This window comes from Microtus oregoni, unplaced genomic scaffold, assembly GCF_018167655.1.
Source record: "Microtus oregoni isolate MIOR12 unplaced genomic scaffold, Mior012 000060F_ref0000265, whole genome shotgun sequence".
Taxonomy (NCBI): domain Eukaryota; kingdom Metazoa; phylum Chordata; class Mammalia; order Rodentia; family Cricetidae; genus Microtus; species Microtus oregoni.
Window position 1 is genome coordinate 5,630,550 of NW_024543870.1, and position 11,551 is coordinate 5,642,100.

An 11,551-nucleotide genomic window follows, 5' to 3' on the forward strand; every position below is an offset into this window, starting at 1 on the left:
TCGTGGAGTTCATCAATTATAGTTTTCTCTTGTTGCTATTTTGCTTTCTAAATTATAACAACAAATAAAACCCAGCTATTAATATAAATGCTGCTATACCCCGGAGGACTTGGGCAGCCATCCATCCACAGTCAGGTTCCCTGGAAGAAGTTACCACTAAGTAGATGTGCCCTCACCCTAGATACACAGACCCTCATGTGGTCCTTAGCAACATACATTCCAGCCACTTCCCAATGTCCTATGTGTTCACATAGGGACTGAGTGAGGGGCGCACGGTCATGCAGAAGCTCTTTAGCCAGCCTATCTTTCCTAAAGCTCTAGAACCCACTTGCATTAGTAAAAAAGAAATCTACAGGGGCTCCACATGGCTACACATTTTTTTCAAAAGTCCCTGCAGTGCTTACAATCCCACTTCCCTTTAGGCTCCCACCTCACTGCTGTTCTAAGGGAAACAAGGAAAAGTCGATGAGAAAGTACAAGATACATCATTGATGAGCAATGGGTTTGGGGAAATGGGAGGGGGTGAGTGGGAGGAAGAGATGGGAGGCTGCGCGGTATGAGAGGAGAATAAAGAGGGAAAGAAGAAAAAGAAAAATTTAGATTTAAAAAATACAGCATTGCAAAACACCACATGAATTTCAAACTGAAGCTCAAGCCCTCAGGGCTGTAAAAGCCCCTTTCGCAGAGAAGTCAGCGTACCTCCGTGGCACCTGGCGTTAGTGACAAGCCGCAGGACGAACGCTTACGGCTACCTTCACGGATGCCATAGGTGCCAAGAGCTTTGCTAAGCACATGATGCTGTACCATCTAAAAATAATTCCACAGAAGCACTCTCCCATTGTTTCTTAGACTTGGGAAACTAAAGCCATAAGAACATTAAGTGATATTGAGCCAATATTACACAACTAATAAAGGAAGGTGCCAGGAGTGACAGTCACAGTCTGGTCCAGGACACACACTCCATCTTTGGGCTAGCCTATTTCCCATCTTCAAAGTGTAACATAAATCAGGGCTGGGTGCCTTTCCAGGACTCGGTCATGTGACATCAACTGACTCGAATAAAAGTAATTACTGTAAATAAAATAAAAATGTCTCATATATGGATATATGCATGTATGTATTTTTATATATAAACAATGAGATCTCATGATTTGTGTCATTATTCTAAACATTAGACTTCCATAGCATATAAGGTAGTTCCTCCCCGTCAAAGCCTCTGAGGGACAATCTCCCCACTCTCAAACCATCACAGTGACATACACACACACACACACACACACACACACACACACTTACAATAGGAAGTTTAGGATCTAATGTTTACACCAGTAAGCATTATCTGCCATTACCTGCCCTGCTCATGTCCCTAGGCTCTAATTTTAAATATTCTAATTTTTCAGTGTCTCATTTTTCTACTTATCAAAGAGAATTTTGTACGAAGGTCACTTTTAACCCTAAAGACACCATGACTCAATGGTCCTCGGACTAACTGGTCGTTTCCATTCGCTTTTCTGATGTGCCAAAGACACAGTGATTTGTTCAGCCTGAAAGGAATTAAAATCTGAGCCCCGTTTGGAAATCAGTGGAAGCTGACCAAGTGTCCAAGCTTTGAAGGTACAAACACCTTACTTACCAGGCTAAGCATGAGTCCTCTTAGCAAATACACGTCAAACATCACAGCTCACTGCAGAATTTTACACTAGTTAACTAAGTAAAGACTTAGAAGAGTGTGCTCATCACTTCTCACAACAGTCTTCAGTGTAGCACAATTTTTAAATAAGCCATCTTATCCTCTTAATTGTGTTAATGAAAAACCTATATATTACAATGTGGAAATAGATACTGGACTGTTAGTGTAAACTTAGCTGAAAACATTTGTCCTGACTCAAAAGTAACCAGAATGGAACTCTGTATTCCAACTGACAAAGGGGTCATACAGCATCCCGGATAATCATAGTCACACAGCATCCCGGATAATCATATTCACACAACATCCCTGATAATCACAGTCACACAGTATCCCTGACAATCACGGTCACACAACATCCCTGATAATCATGGCCATACAACATCCACGATAATCATGGCCACACAACATCCCTGATAATCATGGCCACACAATATCCCTGATAATCATGGTCACACAGCATCCCTGATAATCACAGTCACACAACATCCCTGATAATCATGGTCACACAATATCCCTGATAATCACAGTCACACAACATCCCTGATAATCATGGTCACACAGCATCCCTGATAATCACAGTCACACAACATCCCTGATAATAATGGTCACACAGCATCCCTGATAATCACAGTCACACAACATCCCTGATAATAATGGTCATACAAAATCCCTGATAATCACAGTCAAACAACATCTCTGATAATCACGGCCACACAGCATCCCTGATAATCACATTCTGCTACCCCTGCCAGGCCCACTAAAATTACAAAATACTTTTTTATTTATTTTCAGATGTATGAAGAAAAGAAAGTGGAATATTAGTCCCCAGTAACTATTGGTTCTGCCCATTTATCTAAGCTTTGTTTTGCTGATATAATGATAACATAATAGCATAATGGCTATTCAGAACCCCAGCCAAAAAGAGGGGGGAAGTTGATTGGCTTTAGCCTGCACAGGACAGAATATCTCTGTGTGTGCTTTTTTATTTTTAAATTCCATTTCCTATTATAAACTCAGAAATGTAAATGCTTTGCACATTCATATTTATTACCAAAATAAAATGCTCTCTCAGGCCCATGAATTTCAATCCTTTTTATTTGTTGATGATAGAACTGTCTTTATTAAAGAGCTAAGTCATTTTTCATAAAGAAGGTAAAAAAGTCTAGCCATCCTTCTGTATCAGTTTATAAGGATTTTAATCTATCTCGGCTATTTACGAGATCCTAGAGTTGATGTGGCACCAAATGAATCAAATACCAAAGGGTGGATGAATTTTTATTAGTATATATCCCTTCCCTATTTTTTTCACTGCCATCTGAGAACTATGCTCGTAAATTTCTTTTCAAACTGATCATACTAAGCTGAATCTCTTGAAGCTGAACGAGGGATGAGGACAGTGTTGACTAGGTTAACCCTTAGTGGGTCAGGGCCTTCAAGCTGCCCTTCTGTGATTGGCCAGGCGAACAGTCGCTGCCCTTCCCAGAACGTAGGTACCCCTGGCACTACAGCCACAACCAGCAGACAGCGTCTCACCCAAGGTCCACTGGGAGCAACTCAACTCACATCATCCTAAAGAAATCAAGAATCAGGGAACTGAAGTAACCTCTCTACACTCTCTCCAAGCTCATGAACTAAAAGCCAGAGTTTACCTCATAGAAAAATACTACGTATTCTCAGCCGCCATATTACACCCACTTACCTGCCAGAAGGTGCAGATTTGCACTCTGGCTGGAGACTAGAATCGCTCTGGGAGATTTTTTAGAACACCGATAAGCATTCTTATTATTTGAGTAAGAAGTGATTTTTACTGTGCATCTCAGGATCACAAAACCTGAATTAGAGATTCAGGGAACAGTCGCTTTCTTAAGAAATACAGACATGTCAGGTCTAGTAATGCCAGTTTTGTGGGGAGGATGAGGTAGAAGGATTCCAAGTTCAAGGCTAGCCTATGCAACTTAGTGAGACCCTGTCTCAAAAAAAAAAAAACTAAAAAAAGGGGGCTGACAAAGTGGCTGGGTGGGTCAAATGTACCTGCTGCCAAACCTGGAACCCTGAACTCAATCCCTGCACCCACATGGTAGAAAGGAAGGGGGAAAGAAGGTAGAAAAGAAACCATTTCCTCTGACGTCTACATGGCCACCCACATGCACAAGTGTGAGCAGTCTATGCACATGCACACAAGAACTTAATTAAATGTCATAAAGATAATAATGCAATTTTAAAAAATAAAAGGGGCTGGAGAGGTAGCTCAGCAGCAGAGCTCTTGCTTAGCATAAGTGAGGATTTAGATTCAGATCCCCAACACTGAAAAAAAATTTTCTTAAAAGAAAGCAGCCTGTCAGTGGGTACTTAGGAAGCAGAGGCAGGCATATCTCTGTGAGTTCAAGGCCAGCTGGGCTACAGAGCGAGTTCCAGGACAGGCTTCAAAGCTACAGAGAGAGAGCTAATCTCGAAACACCAGGAAAGAAAAAGAGAAGAAGGAAGGAAGGAAGGAAGGAAGGAAGGAAGGAAGGAAGGGCAAGCTAGCAATAAATAGTCTCCAGCAGTAGAAGTTCAAGTTGTTTAGCTGATACAGGACCATGATGCATGGTCAATGGCAGAAACACACACCAGCTTGAGCAGATCAGCAAGCCTCATTTCTTTACCCAGCCCAGCATTTGTCTTCCAAGGGAAGGAAGATCAACATGGTGTCTGCCTTGGTCCTGAAGCACACCCAAGAAGCTCTGGGTGACAGGGGATGGAAGAACCCAGAAAGGAAACAGTTTTGTCTGGGTCTCCCCTTAGCAAACAAGGTAGAAAGAGGGCTTGAGTCTCCTGCTCCCTGGTAGAAGAATGGGTGGGGCAGGGGGTCAGTCAGCCAGGGCACCTGAAGAGAATTTCAGGGGAGGGTGAGGAGGGAGAGGGGAAGAGGGTGTGTGTACAAAGACAAGGAAGGGCTGGAGAGCAAAGCAGAGGAAGAAAGAAACTGAACCAAGTTGTGCAATCCTGGGAAAATGAGACGGGTATAACAAAGCACTGTTACCTGGCTGGAGAAAAACGCAATGGGGTCCAATCCAATTGCAATACTGTAGCACTGAAATCATAGGGAAACACATGGAAATAACCACGCCTCCACCCATCCTTGGGAAACAGATCCATACCTGTATTTTCCTAATAGGAAGTCCTATGGAAGCCAGCACCAACGGTACTACAGCCACCAAGCAGAGCGGCCATCACAGCTAGCAACTCCCAAGCCTGCTGACATCACCTTCTGCCTTCAAGCTGAACACGTGGCTCTAAGACCAGCTTCTTTTACACTACCTGGGAGTTTGTTAGGGATGCAGAATCATGGGCCTCATCCGAGTCCCTGCTCAACCAGAATCTACACTTAATAACACTTATGTTTATGTGCATATTCAAGTTCATGAAGCACAGCCTCTGCTATAAGAACCTAACTGAAGTGTTTAAATAATATCAGTTACATGAACTGAGACTACAGAGCCAGGCAGAACTTAGTCCAACTAGTTCCATTATCTGCTGATGTTTGTCCTATGGGAAGCCAGGCCCTGGGCTAAGTATTTCGGGAAATGACGGGCTAAGGTTAGGCCAGGTGACTGGAGAGCTCTGAAGTGAGAACGCAGAAAACACATAATTGCCTTGCACTTCAGAGAAGTGAAATCGAAGGTAATAGAGTTTGGTGGAGTCAAAGCTGCAGTGCAACGGGAGATCAGGAAGCATGCAGCAACTGCCCCGACTCTCAGACAGGTGAATCTGGCTGCACAGAAGTGAGAGGTCTGTTCCCAGTGGAGTGAACGAGCAGGAGCACAGGGCTGCAGTGCAGAGCGCTGTTGTGGGCTAAGAAAGCCAAGGCCTTCTGCACAGGGCAGGTCAGACCGTTGCAAGTGCCTGACTACACTCCAGAGCACTGAATGGAGGAGCCCCAAGCCAGTGGGATTGCTGGTGCCCCATTTCTACCACGTAAGACTACACTTTAGCAGTGGGTTCTGACATTGAAATTTTTTCAGTATATCACTGAACATCCACAGACGCTTTTTTAAATCTGCAACTAAGGTTGCACCTAGCACAGGGCAGATTCACTTAATAAATAAGTCATGGAGGTCAGAGTGCGGCGGAGGATCTTGCTTGCTCGTAGAGCAGAGGTTTATGTTACTGGGGCCCTGCAGGAGACTTGACTAGTGAGTACGTTTTAGAGAGCTTGTTCTCCAAAAGCAAGGATGAAATGCTTTAGGAATGGGAGAGACAAGGGATGGCAAACTAATCGGCGAGGGGGTAGCATCTAGAAAAAGCTTGCACAAAGGCATTTGCACTGGGAATACGAAGACGGACTCTCCAGAGGCACCGTGGAGATGGGAGCCGTGGCTGTGGAGCACCTGGTGCAAAGAAACAGCATTGGGGAGGCTCAGGGCTCTTGAGGAAATGTGAAAATCGACACAGAGTTGTCCCTGCATATCTAAAAGAACCATGGTGATGAGCTTAAGTTTAGATTTAGGAAATAGATGGTAGACCTGAGGCACGGAGAGCAGTGCAAGGCCCTCTAAGGGGTTTCACTGTGTAAATATGAAGCTTAGGAGGAATGCAGAACTATGATGTCATTTCAGGAAGAAATCATCTTTATTAATAAAAGACAACACTGGATAAAAATCTACAAAAAAACCCTACAAAGCAAAGTAAATCAAGAAAAGGTATTAGATTTAAAATAAAAAACAAACAAACAATGAAGAAGAAAAATGTTGGGATCATACTGAGATCCATGGGAACAGAGACAAGAATGAGAAATGGTGACAGGACGATAATGAATGATATATAGAGGGGATAATAATAATAATAATAATAAACAAGCAAACAGAAATCAGGGAAAATTTCAGCACACAAACACTGTCATTCATATATCTATATATACTGTAGATAGATAGATAGACAGATAGATAGATAGATAGATATGGTGTGAGAGGAAAAGAGAGAAAGAGAGAGAGAGAGAGCACTGTCAGTAGAGGTCAGGCAGTAACATTTTCAAACTCAGGCAGAAGAAGTGGAAAGCAGAGTCTTGTTCATGGTACCCAACAACACCCAGCATTATTCTACACAGATTTTCATCCCCCGAGTTGCTTGTTGGGACGGATTCTCTTCACTCCCAGCGCCAGGACATTTGATCATCACACAATAGTCCCACTTTGTGGAGCTCTCTTCCAACTATCTGCTGCGCCTGGGTGCCAAGCGCTAACCACACTTCTGTCTAATTTGACTGAGGAGGAAATGCCTCCATTTGGTTTCCTTCTGACTCAGTTCAAAGAGACAAACTGTTTCCTTTGGTCCTAGGAATCTGAGTGTTGTTAAAATGCTGTAAGTTGGAACACTGTTTTTCTTAATATCAATGACAGTGCTTATTAGGTTCCTCTTAAATCATTTACCTATGCAACCATAACACAATATTATGTAAATGAGATGCTTCAGGGATTATACTGCAAAACACGGGTGTCCACCAGGACTATGCCAGCAAGGGCAGCGATGCTTCCCAGTCTTGGAGAGTTCACCTTTCGGAAATCATGTACTACAAATGCACCCAGGAGAGCTCAAGGAGATTTACAAGAATAGCTTATTTGATCTGTGGTTTTCACCTTAAACTCCCTCAAATCACTTTCAGAGATGGGTAAAAGTGTAACTGATGAACTCACAAACACTTGATGACAGAAAAATATAAAATCGGAACAGCGAACGCTTTGACCAAATAAACATATTTTCACCTTTTTGTAAGTAGCCAAAATTGCAAACCGGTATTTTACATTCTAAGGGCATTCATCTTTGACAGGAAAGGACAGCCCATACTCACTGCACACACGATATTAAAATACGATTGAAGGAGTCTGGAAACAGGCAAGAACAGACCCCAAAACACTGAGGGGAGGTATCTGGAGCCTAATCGTTTGAGATGGGCTGGGTAACTTTCAGAAAAGCTCCGGTCTCATTTAATAAACACATTTCTCAGCCCTTCCTAAATTGTACAGACGCTGCCAATCTACCCTACCACGCAAGGTTGTTTTCCACTTGGTCATCTATTTTCCCTGTATCTTGCTTCATTGTGGCAAAGTTTGCAATAGCCTCTGTGTACTGCGCGTCAGATAAGCGAAACCAGAGAGAAACGCCAACCTCCTCTCTACATGAAAATGGTTCCAAATCCAGGAACTTTTGAGGCCATTCCAAAATTGTTTGTGCTCATGGGGGCAGGGGCATTTTATTTTCCTTGAAGGACCCAAGAGATTTGCCATCAGAGTGTCCTCGGGAGTCACAGGAAGCAAAGTAGGTGCGACCTCCCTCTAGTCTAGCCTATCCTTCCCCTCATCCCAAGGCCCTCACACAGCAGAGGCAAAACAGATGGTCCTCCCCCTCCTGTTTCCCTCCTGCCTTCCGCCATCCCGCAGAGTCCTCCCACCCTGAGCTGACACCTTCACCAGCTCTCACTAGCCAAGGCTGCCCTTTGCAGCTCCTAACAAGTACAAACTTTGGGCATCTGCTCTTAAACCTCATCATCCACCTAGCTCCGGGTCTCTTCTCTGCAGAATGTCCTTGGGACCCTAAGCTTCCACTGTCATCCTCCCCTCACACCTCGGTACCCAAATTACTCATTTCCCTCGAGTAAAAAGAGTCTGCAAAACCCCGGAGTTCCGGGGGCAGAGGCGCTGCCGCTGACCCCTGCGAGGTTCTCCTCATCCCTCATCCTTCTCCATGCTCCCCTTCCGTCCAGGTTTATCCCAGCCCACCCTGGGGACCCTTTGCTCTTCTGGCTTGCACGACCTATTCCTTGACTCGAGGGGCTGGAGGGAGCCTCGCCTCTGCGGCCGGGCAGCGGCCAGGAGCCCGCCTCTACAAGTGGGGCAGCGGGACGGAGCGCAAACTCCACCGTTCGCCGAGGAGGAGGCGGTGGGGACCGGCGCGGACGCGGCGACGCGGGGCCGCTCGCCCCAAGCTTACCTCTGCGCGCGGGCGGCGGGTGCGCTGGGGCAGCCGCTCCCGAGGCCGGGGGGCTGTGGCCGGTGCCTGGGAGGCGGCGCTCCCGCCAGGGCTGCGCTGGGGCTTCGCGCAGACGCTCTCCGGCGGTCTGCGGCAGCCCGGGGCGGTGGCGCCGGCGACAGCTCTGCGCCGCGGCCCCCGGAACTGTCCGACCCAGCGGGAGCGCGGGCTGAGCGGCCGGTAGCGGGCTCCACGCTCAGCGCCTGCGCGCCCGGCCTCGCCCAGGTAAGGGGCGTGTGCCCGGTTCCTCGCGGGCCACCGGGACCGACCGGCGTGAGGACGGGGCGAGGCGCTTGGCGCGGGGGATGTTGCGGGCCGGGAGTGAACGCCACGGAGACGCCCCGGGGGCGGCGCAGCCTCCGAGCCCGCCTGGCCACCGGGTCCCACGCGCCCCACAGCCTCCAGCAGAGGTCAGGGTGGGGAGGAGTGAGGTCCCCCAGCCGGGATGCCAACCTTGCGCGTGGGGAGGAGGGGAGGAGGAGGACGTGTCACCTATTGGCCAAGCGGACTGAAACTCTTCTTGGAGATGCTCGCCACCAAGTATTGGCTCTGCGGGTGCGTGCAGCTCTGGGCTGGCGGGCAACACGGTGCAGCCTCCGCGTGGGCCCAGGGCTTCGCAGCCCGGTGCGAACCCGCAAGGCTCGTGCGCAGGGGAGGGGCTCGCTTGCCTCCCACTGCCAGGCCTGGTTGATTGAAGTTTCAAAAAACTAAACCGTGTCAGGGGTTTCCCCCGGTGTAAGCCATCTTCTGAAAATAGTGCAGACACAGCCAGGGCGTTTGCTTCTGCCACGGAAAGCACTTCAAAGAAAACACTGGGGGGAAGGAAACATAATTTTAAGGGCTCGGTCTTCGAGATGACTTCTTTGGGAAGAAATTCAAGGGTAACAAATGACAAGGGAGCCCTGTTAGGCAGTGACGGATTTTTTTTTTAAACCAGATGACTTGACTTTGAAATATATTTCTTTGGATCTTGTCTTAGATGATTGACACTAAAGCCATAAATTATTAATCCAGCAGCTGTTAATGTCTTGGCATAGTGTCCAGAGTAAATACCTTCGAGTCCAGCCAAAGCCAGTGCTGCTTCCAGGGTGGGTTTGAGATCTGATGTACGTACACTCGCCCCATTCTAGAGCCTTCCGAAGGAGCAGCTTGCTTGCGTTTTGGGTTGTGTGTGTATGTGTGTGTTTTTTTTTAATCCACCTTGGAATGTCAGGTTATTGCAGGCGCCAGCGCACCTGAGGTAACCAGCATGAGAAAATGGGACATTAGTTTGACTGATGGTCTTTATATTTTTAGAATCCAAACATCTTTAGGTAGGCAGGCTCACTCTAAGGACAGACCGTTACTGGTATGTTTATTATTACGACTGTTCTCTATTCAAAATGACTGCACGAGGCAAGCTACAAAATTCATAACCTCTCAAGAACATGAAGAACTGCAATTGCTTGAAGAAGTCTTTATAAAAATGATGGCTCCGATGCGTCTTCCTGTCCATGAAGGTTATATTGAAAGTAAACCTCCTCTGCGTTCTGAGATTGAGGCTCTGGAAAACTGAGGCCCTCAGGAACTTCTATGAGGAAAGCACCCAGTTTCCAGTCCCTTGCACTTGAGGGTTGAAAACAGGGTAGTTGCCTTAGCAGGTTCTGACCTCACAAGTATTAGCATTCCCAGAACTCTAAGGAGCATGGAGAAAGGGAGGGCTCTGGAGGCCTCCAGCCAACACCTTTGTACTTGGAGAAAGGAAAAAAAAAAAAAGAGCAAGCCCTATGGGCCGGAACACCTGTGAGAAGCACTCCTCATAGCTTGCACAGTTTAGCAGGATGTGCATTTTTTATGTCCTGCAATCTGCAACTATATCCTTCTCTCCTCCCTGTCTATTTTTAATCACTTATAGCCAAGATGTATGGGAGAAAATAATTTGAGGGTTGCATTTCCTAACAACAGCTGAAAGAAGCATAAAATATTTGCAGATGAGTCTTTTTTTTTTTAACCTGTGACTTAAGAGACAAAGAACTGTGCCCTCTGTGTCCTTAGCCAAGGTAAGATAAAGGCTTCTAGAAGACCATGTACCAAAGCAATTGCTATGCCTTCCTGGAAAATATCCTTCGATATGGAAACAACTGTAAACTAAAAGAAGAGATGTATAGGGAAAATTCAATGAAAGGTAAGTTTCCCGTCGAAAGTGTGATCGTCTGTCAGCTCATTTGGCATTGACTCCTTTCCCGGATCTGTGTGCTGGAGGGGAACTTCTGGTTCTCTTGGCTGCCACCCTTTTCTTAAAACCGTTCATCAGTAGCAGAGAGCTGCCACCCTAAGCAAAGAATAGCCGCTAGGAACACAGGTGAAAACTAGCACATCATGGGAACACCCTGCACGGGGAGAAACAGAGCAGAAAGAGATCCAGTTAAGCCTTGCCCACTTTTGTGTTTATGAGGTATACAGTTGGTAAATATCCCCTGAAAGTCATACTAAATGCAGTCAAACTCCCTTTCACTAACCTTGTTAGCCCCTCCACAGTACATAATAGTGATAAATCGATCAACTGACTTGAAAACTTTAGAAATCTTTTGGTTTTATGTTACAATACCACGTGTGAATTTACACATAGCACATTCCTATAGAACAAGCCTCTGCTGACATTTGATATTTCTTTGCAGCTACCAGCGCCTCAGTACACCCAGTCTTGAGGATGGGAACATCCTTTGAACGCCACTTTTGTTGTGGGACAGAGGTCAGAAACTTCGGCTGCAGCTTTTCAGTCTAGGATTTCTGTCCTGTGGCACAAGACTGATGACAGGGAGCCTTAATGAATTTCTGCATTTCTGCAATTTCTGCATTTCTGCAAAGTCGTGCTGT

The 11,551-nt window shown here is 46.2% G+C and overlaps 1 protein-coding gene across 2 annotated transcripts in view; it reads right to left on the minus strand.

The window, feature by feature from the left end:
• The window catches only part of Znf385b (zinc finger protein 385B), a 362,200-nt gene extending 352,898 nt beyond the window's left edge, over positions 1-9,302 (minus strand). For both annotated transcript variants that reach the window (XM_041639855.1, XM_041639854.1), the window contains exon 1: positions 8,657-9,302. The gene's annotated coding sequence lies outside the window, so the exon portion shown is untranslated. The remainder of the gene's footprint in view (positions 1-8,656) is intronic.
• Between the last annotated feature and the right edge of the window lie 2,249 nt (positions 9,303-11,551).